General features: G+C 43.1%; 1 long non-coding RNA gene across 1 annotated transcript; it reads right to left on the bottom strand.

Moving 5' to 3' along the window:
- Nucleotides 1-6,710: 6,710 nt before the first annotated feature.
- LOC142804095 (uncharacterized) lies at nt 6,711-10,715 on the bottom strand. The gene is made up of 2 exons (XR_012894458.1): nt 10,157-10,715; nt 6,711-9,483 (listed from the first exon to the last, which is right to left on the bottom strand). It is a non-coding gene; the product is annotated as an uncharacterized LOC142804095 (long non-coding RNA).
- Nucleotides 10,716-11,105: the final 390 nt, after the last annotated feature.

The following is an 11,105-nucleotide window of genomic DNA, read 5'->3' as shown; positions in this document are numbered from 1 at the left end:
ATACATATGCACCATCGTCTTTTATTATCACCAACTTTTTTCATCTATTCACATCACACACACCTTTCACGGCATGGTCATGATTTTATTACTTGTATGTTTTTACCTGCCTTACTGCGAGGAATTTTATGGCCCTTATACAGCCGCTTATCACAATCATTGTCCATAATTTTAGTAAGATGAACTGGCGCTCTTTGGCCGTGAAATGGCCCTTGCGCCATAAAACATCAAACATCATCATCAACTCCTCGGCGTGCGCAGTTATTTGTGTCTGTAGCGAGCGTAGCCAGTCGGCGTTTTAACGTTCTGTTATGTTTCTGTCGTTTCCATCTCTCCAGTATGCTGTGGTGCGCCTCCCAGAGGTGGGCTAAGCGAGTGTCCAATGTAGGGGTGTTGGGTGGTGTGATAATCTTTTGTGTGTGTGCGGTTATATCATCTAGGAGAGATGAGACCCAATGATCGATGTCTTGTATCGAGGTATTGGGGAGTTTCCGACGAGCGGATCGGATAGCTTCCCAGTGAATCAGATTGTGGGTGCGGAGTCGAGGTCTGTGTGGTGTGTGAGGTATTTGTATGGCGATAATATAATGGTCGCTTCCAAGTGTGTGTTGTGTACGAGACCATGAGATATCTTTGAGAGAACGGCTGAGTGTGAGTTCTGGACTAGTGTCCATTGTTACGCTATTGCCGATTCGGGTTGGTGTGAGAAAGTTGTTATGTGTAGTGAGGCGCAAGTCTTGAATGGTAGTCCAAAGCCTGTGACCCCGTGCTGTGGTGTACCGATAACCCCAGTCTGTATGCGGAGAGTTAAAATCGCCGCCTATGAGTAGGGGGTTGCGGCCCGCGATGCGGTGAATTCTCTGCAATAGCGCATCGAGAGTGGCCATGGCCTGCCGTGGGGTGTGGTAGATATTGGCTATAAAAATCGGAGGTGTGTTAAGTTTCGTGGGGATGAGTTCTATGAGGACGCACGGAGTGGAGGAGGTGATTGTGTGTTCTTGGTAGGTAAGGGTGCGATGAATAAGTGTGGACACTCGGGGAGTGTCAGTGGAGTCTGAGTGTACTGCATGGTAACTTGGAAGTTTGGCTTGGTGTTGCGTGTCCTGTAACAAAAGAAGTTTGGGTATGGCAGGGAGGGCAGGTATTAAGAGCTGCAGCGGTGCGCGCTTGTCCCGAAAGCCGCGGCAGTTCCATTGGATTAGTGATAGGTGGGTAGAAGTATCACGACCCGCCATATTGGAGCGTGGGTGGAGCTAGGATTGGTTGTTGTTGCTGTAGTGGAAGTGAAATAGAAGGAGCAGGTGTGTGTGAGATGTAGGTAGAAGACCCCTCATGTGATGAGCTGGTAGTTTCGAGCCTCTGAAGGCGGGTCTCAAATTGCGTAAACCTAGTTTCTAGAGTTTGGGTTAGGCGTGTGAATAGTGCATCCATCTGTTACTCAAAACGAGTAGACTGCTGCTCCACTATCGTTGAAAATTTAGCTTCGATGCGCGCCTCGAACGCTACCAATTTGGCGTCAAATTTGGCTTCCAAGTTTCTTAGGTCAGCCTGATAATCGTCGACTGATTCTGAACTGCGTTTCTTTTTAAGGGGGGCGAGGAGTGTGTGGCGGGGCTGTTGGGTGACTGCGCAGTGGGTGGTGTGACTTGTTCTGGGGACAGCTGTTGCGAAGGAGGTGAGGGGGGAGTAGGGCTTTGTGTTAGAAGGGTCGTGAGACGGCTTACCTCCACACGCAGGGCCCGGAGCTCCTGGTCACGGGGGTCCGGGGCAGGCGGAGTGTTGGTTGCCGGTGGTCTGGTCCCAATGGGCGTCTTCAGCTTGTCCGCCCATGTAGGTTGGTCGGAACTCTTCGACTGCCCTTTTCGTTGGCCGGCATGTGGCTCAGAGCGTTTGGTGCTTGCACCGCGTAGTGAGTGGTCTACTCCTTCCTGTGATCGTGGTTCACGTGGTGACTTGGGCCTGGTTACTTTAGGTAGGTGCCGGTGCTTACACTCCCGGGTCCCCGACAGATGTGGGCCTTCGCAGATGATGCAGACTTGAGTACACGTTGGATTTGTCTCCTTCGGGTGTAATTGGCCACATCTGGGGCACCTGTGCGTCCTAGGTTGTATGCATACATCCGTGCAGTGGCCTATGGTCCGGCAGTTATTGCACGTCTCGACCCTTGGTGTATAGGGTGTGCACAGATGCAGTCCTCCACTATAAACAATCTTTCGTGGGACGGTGGCTTGTCCAAAGGTAATGAGAATCGATCGCGTGAGTCCCATTCGTCGAGCGTCTAGTATAGTTTCGTGGGGGTTGCGGGAGATCAAGTCCGCGAGTAGTTCTTGTGGTGATTCCTTCCAGTAGGCGTTTGTAATAACACCCCTGACTGAGCCATCGGGGGGTGCGATGTATGCCGTCATGGCATACTCATGCTTGTCGTAGGTGATGTGCTGTAGCTGCACAAGCTTGAGCGCGTCCTTTTCATTCACCGCAGACACTGTGCAAGTGTTATTGACAGGGTGAATCCGAAGGGTCAGCGTAGATAGGTCGGTCAGCACAGCGGCCTGCATGAGAGCGGTGAGGAGGTAGCGTGGCTGGAGCGTCGTAAGGTCAAGGCCTCCCTGGGAGCGGAACACCACTTTAAATCGGTCGGGTGGAAGGGGCGGTAGTTGCTTGATCTTTTGGGCGGTTGTATGGAGAACGCGCAGCTGCGTCGAAGAGCTCTGTAGCCCGGGAGTTGTGGCGGTCTGCGGTCTACCTATAATGTTCCCTGCGGACGCGTCATAATCAAGTCCAGGTGAAATCTGCATTTCGTCCATTAAAAGACATGCATGTCTCTCCTCTGGAGCCATTGTAGCCATTTTCGCTTTCAGGGCTGTAAAAACATCATGCAGGATACCTGCATATAAGTGGTTGGTAAGCTTTATTTTATTTCATTTTTTTGTGAACTATACAAAATCAACCTGCTCGAAGTTTAGTGGTTCAAGCTTCTCATGGGACGTCTTAAATACTTCAGAAATGATAGTGTAGTTGTACTTACCAGGTTGAACTTTATGTGCTCAATGTGTCTCTGCAGGGTTCTTGTTGCTGGTAAAGGGGCAATGTTTTTTTTCACAAACTCGTATCGTTTGCTGCCGCAGGCAATTTTTACGTGGAGCGCCTTTTGAAGCAATGCTGGCGACCAAGACTTCCCTCGCATGGTTCCTTTTTCTAGTACATTGATTTGGTCACTAGAAAACACACGGCCAAGTGACTCGCGAAGCCTATCTCTCTCCCTTTCTGCTTTACGCCGCTGCTTCTGCTCCAGGCTGAGCCTGCACTCCAGATCAAGCACTCTGTCAGTCTTGGCAGGTATCACAGTTGTTGAAAAAGTGCATATAATGCAGAATTAGTCCTATCAGTTCTACCACTAGACAAAATTTTCATGTTCTGCATGTTTCGAAGTATGTGGAAAGAGACGAGTATACACATGGGTCTATGTAAGCCTGACAGTATTTCTGGAGTTGAGTGGGTAGCACCACAAGATAGCACCACACAATAAATATGTTATTCAGTTAGATCTCACTTTCACTCACTCATTGAAATTTTTCTCAAGCAGACTCAAGTTCACCAAAATATTACACACCCACACTTTGACTCAGACTCACAACTTGATTTGAGACTGAGCACGTCAGCTCTTGCATGAGTTAACCAGCTCATAGTTACTGCTGATTAAGAGGTTGCGTAACCACCCCATGCCATGCTTGTGTTGCTTTGGACCTATTGTGATCAATGTGACTTTTTAAATTTAACGAGCTGTTTTATATATTGTTACGGGGTCGTGACGTGGCTGAAGACAGGAGACTTTGCATTGGAATTTAACTGTTTATTTGGGCGAACCTGTGCCCGGTGAACGGAAAGTCAGATTACAGTAGCAGTCTTGAACAGATAGCGGCGAACAGTGTGTCGGCCGTTGATAAACTACCGACAAGCGGCGAAGTGCGTCGGCATTTATACTCTTGCCAGTGAATGTTCTAGCGATATCGCTGGCGATGTCGTAGCTTTCAGAATAATCTGGGGCCGAATTCACAAAGCTTTCTTTTTGGCTACGCATTTTCTTAGCCAAAAATTCTCTTATCTGGAGGGATTACTATAGCGCGGGTATGAATTTAACTTATTCGGCACTTAAGAGGGCAAGGAGGACACACGATAGCCGATGAAACGACAAGGAAAGAAAGAAGTGTGTGCCGATAATATCAAGGTAGCACGCAAAGCGTCTAGCATCGAGAGTATACGATGATAGCCAATGATTTGCTGCGTCTAAGTTTCAGTTCCGCGAGCGTCTGCTACAGCGGTTACGGGATGCCGTGTACGTTGTGATAGACGTTTTGGTGGGCTGTGCAAAGCCAACCACTCGCCTTTAATCAACGACTGTAGCTAAAACAAATAATTGCTCGATGGCCTTAAGCCACCGAGCAATTCATGCACTATCTCGCCAAGTACAAGTAAACAACACTCCAGGTGCACCACATAAATGAAACCACACATAAATCGATGCATGCAATGTTTGAAAATGTGCCTCGAATGTCTTTCCCTATTTAACGCGACCAGTTACCTTACATTTCATTGAAGCTGCACTGCTACTTAATTAATTCGGTACAATATAGCACGGTATAGTGGTGAACGTAAGGGTATTTTGTACCTATAGTCAAAGGTAGCCTTTGTTACAATATTCTTATTACAAGACACATGAGCGACTTTGGTGCCTGCAGACGAATTGTGCGGAAATAGATAACAGCAGTAATCAAATGAAATTGTGAGCGCAATTTCGCTGGTTCTATGCACCGCAGCATATTTATAAAGCCGGAATGTGAGAACGTGCATACGCTTACGCTTAGGTATATGTCTACGTAAAATGAGGGAGACTCGTCGGGAGGTGTCTCAGTGCTAATGCTTTTCGCAAAACACAGTGCAAATATTTCGTCCAGCGTTGTTTGAGCGCGCAAACAAAGCAAGGGACGTGTATATGAGTCTTGAGGTCCTGAGACGTTATCACACGTGTGAAAAGGATGAAGAGAGAGAGAGAGAGACTCTCGTTTCAGCTTCGCAAAAGCTTGAAATTGATAGATAATAAAGACAATTTTCTGGCCCAGCAGACGTCAGGGAAAGTCTCCGCAAAGCAGCGTCAGATGCTCAGAGAGCATAAAAAAGTGGAGTACGCGTTATATGGGAGTGACAGCCACTCAGAAAGCGAGATGAAGTGTGACTGTCCTTAGATGTGAGAATCAATGCTAATTAGGAGAGTTGAGTTAATGAGCCAAAACTTTCCTAAATAACGATATTGGAAGCAAACTGAGCATTCATCTAGTGAAAGTGACACTAGTGACAGTGAACTCATAATAGTTGATTAGCGTTGTTACAGGCCGATATATATTTTATTTTCTTATTTATATTTGGCAAACTATGAGAAGGTAGCCTACGTTAGAGCGGGCTATCCCAACGTCATGACTGTAATGTACAAGAATAAATAGCGCACGGTTATACAGTCACACGTGGCGGTTTCTATCTTCTAGTAACCTTGGGCAAACGCATTCTAACTATTTTTTCTATTTTTGACAAAGTTTCGCCGGACGTTTTTGCATTTGGCTTCATTCGAAGGAATGATGATATATCAGCAATAGGGCGAATGCAAGCACTGCTGCAGTGGACAAGCGGTTACAGTGCCCACTACAATCTAGGAGGTACTTGGTTCGATTCACAGAATCACTGAGCACTTTTTTTTAAAGAGGTTGCCCAGCCTGACATTATGCGTGGTGGCGGGTACTAATTTTTTGAGAAGTAGGCTTTTGCACTTGCTTCTTTCACTCCCCCTTTGACCCAAAAGCGCTGTACTGTGCTCCTTTAAAAATTAAACAATTCAGGGTTCATAATTTTCTCCTCCATCCTCTCTTATCGCAAAAGTGTCTAGTGCTGAAATACCAATATCATACTTGGTATATTACTTTTCACGTGTTTGGATATTCGACCAGCAATCAGTCTTCACGGTGTTTTGAAGAAAATCTACACATGCAGTGAGCTAACTGCTTGCAGCCAAGTTGACTGCCTTTGTAGGGACACGCTTTCGAGCTAATTTGGTTGGCATCATCACATGCAGCAAGACCAAAGAGCACGGACAGTTAGAGCTGACGCAAACAGAGTGATTAGTTTGTGTCTTCTCTCCCGCTATTTGTCATGCTGCACGCTTCAGTGTAATGTGGCTGTCAATGGTAAAATGAACTATAGCAGTTAATCGAGTTCTGCTGAGATGGTCCTCTATTGTCCAGAATGGAACAGAACAATGACAATTTGATTTGTGTGATAAAGAGATACCGTACTCTTGGTTACTAGAATAAATTTCTAAACTGAAGTTTATTTTTTATTAACAACACTTCCAGTGCAGATGAAAGGTGCATGGACAAAATTCGTGTATTCAGCTTGACTAGGTTTGTGACCTTAATTGTAATTGCGAACCGGTATCACAGTATGCATAACTATCACACACATATACAACCACGGATGATAGCTTGCTTATTCTGATTAAAATTGAAAGGTTGAAATCGACATATTCAACCAATGCAATGTGTACGAGATATGCCATGTAGAGTAGCTATGCTCTAAACTAATCTTCGCTGGTTCATTCCATTTTACCCAATTTCTTGCCCATGACTGTAGATTGGTAAATGAAACAACTTCTTCGAACACACATATTCTGTGTAAGGTTACATTTATTTTTATGCAGTACAAAACAAATTGAAATGTATAATGGCTCAAAAGAGAAATAACTAGAAAAAAATTCAGCCAAATCATTACCAAACTTACTCACCAATGATAAACTGATTCTCATTTAAAAGATACATACATACATATACGCACACACATACATATGTACACCCATACATACATACATACACTCAGGTGTAAATATAAAATGAATGGCTATAAAACAACAATTCTAATACACTCATTTTGAATATACTACAGAAAGTAACTTACGAGAGAAATCCACCGGCACTGTTATGCCTGAACACAGTGTTTCTCGAACCATCTCGCAAAAGCTTGATGCATAGTTTTCCGCTGCTGCCCAGTGACAAGCAGTTTTTATAAAAAACACAAGAATAAAGCCCTTGACAATGTCATGCTAAAGAAAAGGGCTGTGCATCAATATTTTGTACATGTCTGCAATATCACTCTGTTTATTTACATAGCTTGGCTTATTCGCAACCCACTAACAAAACATGTTAGGACACTTGGGCTGAAAGTTGGCACAGCGCGAGTAAATTCTAGACAATACATGAATAATACAATTATAAGCTACTAAGCTCCTTGGTGCAAACAGTGCTTATATTGATAGCTATAGGTGCCATTTCGTTTTCCCAAAACACTTCTCAAAATCAGAATCAACTTTATTTAGCTAAAAGTTTTTATTCTGGCGCGTCGTGGTGGCTCAACGGTGGAAGTGACTCTTTCGGCCAAGAAAACAGACCAATTATTTTTCCAGTTTGTGAATTCACCCCATGCTAACATTGAGGCAGCTGGTAGGAGTGCTTTTGGAGAGGAAACCACCACATTCCCACCAGTTGTGGCCTTGGGTAGCTACTTCACTTGGACAAAAATGATGAAAAACACTCCTCAAGAAGACTTCAAAGTTTGCACATCAACACAGTTCCCATACAGCTGTCTATTAGTCTGCTTGAAAAATATTGAGTTTACTGGTGGGCAAAGACTGTACTTCATGTGAGGTGATGCTCCAGTGCACTGCATGTATGTCTTGCTGGGGGCCTCAACTGCGATGTTGCTCAGCACATATATGTAAAATAACAACTAATACTATGCCACTGCAAAGTAATTATGTGTCATTTGCATGAAACAACGACCGCAATAAAAGAACATAACAACATTTACCTTCACAAAGTTCAAAAAATGTAAATAAATTTCCACAGAGTTTTCACAGTTCATCTGAGGATAGTAATATTGATTGTAAACACATTCTTACTTCCACTAACAAACTATTTTAAGATGCCAGATTCAATATTAGAGTATACCAGCACTTTTGTAGGGCTAAACAATTGTACAGGCACCTAGAAAAACACAAGTGAATGCATGCTATAGCTACATATAAAAATGAATAATTTTATTTCTAGTCTGAGTTGAGCTGCATGGATGATAAGTCACTTGCATTACATTATGAACAAACCTATCCGAGCAAAGTATACATTTAAAAAGTTACACTTACACAGTAGATAAGTAGACTGTTGAAGGACGGACAGGCAGTGGGATAATACCCAAGCACTAAAATCTACTGTTAAGATATACTAGGAGTAGTGATGATGCTCTTCCTTCCAAATAAAATAATCCACATATATTCACTTCCCAGAGCTTATACACTCATGGCATCATTGGTGCTATACAAATGAGTGTACACTGAAGGATTACATCGACTAAGTACATGATTACTGCATCCACGGCTTTACTTCTTATACTACAAAGAATGCAAACACAGTTATTATTGGCGACCATGGATGCTGTGATTTCTGGCATGTAAATGTAGAGGCACGCAGGCACTTAACACACATGTTAAAAACTTCAGCTCAAAAATATTTGCCCACTAACACTACAGCAGCCTTTAAATTAGTGTCATAGTTTGGTATCTTCCATGCGAAATTCAAATAACTTCGAATGCAAGCAAAGGAACTGCTGAATAATGCACTGCTAAGAAGTTAACAGCAGCTGCTCCTGACATCACAATGTGCTCTTTCTGCTGTTGTAAACTTTGAGCAGGAGAACAGTCACTGGCAGTCTCTTTATACTTGTTGGTGTTCTGTGCTCTGTTCTTGATACACTGTACATGACCGTGGAGCACCGAACCCCTTGTTACTGCTAGAATTTAGAAAAATACAGATCATTGCTACAACCATGCTACATGCAAGAGTGTATAGTTGTCAATTATGTGCTCATATTTACAGATATTGTATTTTCAGAAGCCAATGACAAGCTTCAACACACACACACACACAAACAGTGAAGACTGAAAATATACTTAATATGATACAAGAGCAAAACTACAATGTTATAGATGAAGGCATGAAGCTTCTGACAGGCATAAAAAGCCAATAGAGTATCTTCTATTTCGACTTTACACTAGGCGCGAGAAGTAGACCACAAATAAGTTCACTAAGAAACACAAGTTAGACTGCATTACAACACAACAGCTAATGTTCATAACTTTAAGGCTGTCTAACATAGCCAGCTCACCATACCACATATAGGAGCAAATGGGCAGTCTAGAAGACACAAAGAACTTGTGAATTATGAGTGTGCTTGTTGCTGACATCTAATATTCTAAATGAAGAAAACCTTTCAAAAATGCACTTCATCAGGGGAATTAATCATACGCAACAAACACAACGGGCTCCTACAGGTGCCACTAACACTCACCATTATTGTTGATACCAGTGTCTTGCCGGATGGATATGCTGCATCCTGCACAGAACACCAAAGGAGCGCTCCATGACTTTGATTGCATGTGTGCTAGCTGCATCGCTCTGCTGCTGAAATAGGCTAGCCACAGACAGAGAAATGAGAAGCCATGACTTTGAAACACACTGAACATCACCTTTAGAGATCAACAATGCATACTTAGGTCAGGTACATTTTGTAGAAAAATATATATCACTATGCAATCGTGGTGAACATGTTTGGCTGAAACACAAGCAACAGCACTGAGAGAGAGAAAAAGCTACATTAGGTAAGAGATGCAGTTGCTGGCTCTATGTCATCTGAGGCTTCTTCAATAGGTCTTTCTCCTTGAAAGTTGTGAACAGCCAGGCAATTTTCACCCACTTGCTATTTCCTTCCACAGCACTTGATTCACAGAAAGAGTCACAAGCTCGAGAGCTCAATAAGGAATCAAAGTATTTGTGCTCATTTCAAAGCACAAGGTTTTGAGTCTCAGATTATTGGAGTTTCATTCATAAGCTGCAGGCTTTCAGCTTTCAACATTCTGAATTATCTTGCAATTTAGTTCTATAAATGTTGAATACGAATTATGTGTAAGAATATTACAGGTATCCACTGAAAGCAACCATGCTTGGGCTTTCAATTTGTGCACAGTAAGTGGTGTTCATGTAATCGTACGTATTAAAGAAAAACTAACCTTGCAGCCAGCCGTTAGGCAGTTTTGTGCCTTCGAAGCTCCTAAGCAGATCGCAGTCCTTCCAGATGAGGCTGCCATGCATGCTTCCACGCCACATCCGCTGAATGATAAGAACCCCAGCAGTGACATAGGCTTGCTCAGTTAGGGAGAATCTGTTCTTCCTATTTTTGTACAGGGGCTCCAAGTAATGATGAGGATTGATGTGCCAGAATGTGCAACCGATGCATCACAGGACCTTAACAAACCAATCTCTGCGATCTGTGAAGAGCCAAAAACGAGATATTTAAAAACAATCATTAAAAGCACTCACTTCTAATACTTATTTGAGGAAGCTATCACTTCGTTAAAGTGACCAAAATCTGCTATAATCACTTTGAAATAAACTGAAGCCTCATGTAAAATTTACGTACCGCAATATATATGTCCTACTGAAGTATAGTACTACCACAGTGGTAATCGTCTATAGAACTAATTTTCCAAAATAACATAAATTTTTTAAGTGCAACCTGGCTTCTAAAAAATAAATTCACATTAACTTTCCAACTATCAAACGTTGTCAATCGACAGGCCCAACCTCATAATCAAACAAGAGCTCACTTGCATCAAATCACAAAAAACTTTTTATGTATTGGCTTCATAATATATGTATGTATATAACAGTAGTAGTAAATTTTTCATGCTTCAACTTACCATAGAGAAACATTACATATGATGGGCTTAAAAACTTGCACACGTTATAGAACTGCGTGAATTATAGTACCGGTGAAATTTAGTTCTTCAAGGTGAACTCACCGATGGCAGCATTTAGTAGCCGTCAGTGTCATGAGGAACCAAGTACGGCCAACAGGCAAAGGGCATCTGCAGACTGGAAGCTGCCAATGACAGCAATGAAGGGCTGGCCAGACGTGCACGTTTATTGATAAAGTGTAAGAACTGGCCATGACCGACT

Source organism: Rhipicephalus microplus, chromosome 3 (assembly GCF_043290135.1).
Source record: "Rhipicephalus microplus isolate Deutch F79 chromosome 3, USDA_Rmic, whole genome shotgun sequence".
Lineage (NCBI taxonomy): Eukaryota > Metazoa > Arthropoda > Arachnida > Ixodida > Ixodidae > Rhipicephalus > Rhipicephalus microplus.
Note: the sequence above shows the minus strand (reverse complement) of the source record. Positions and strands in the feature narration are given on the sequence as shown.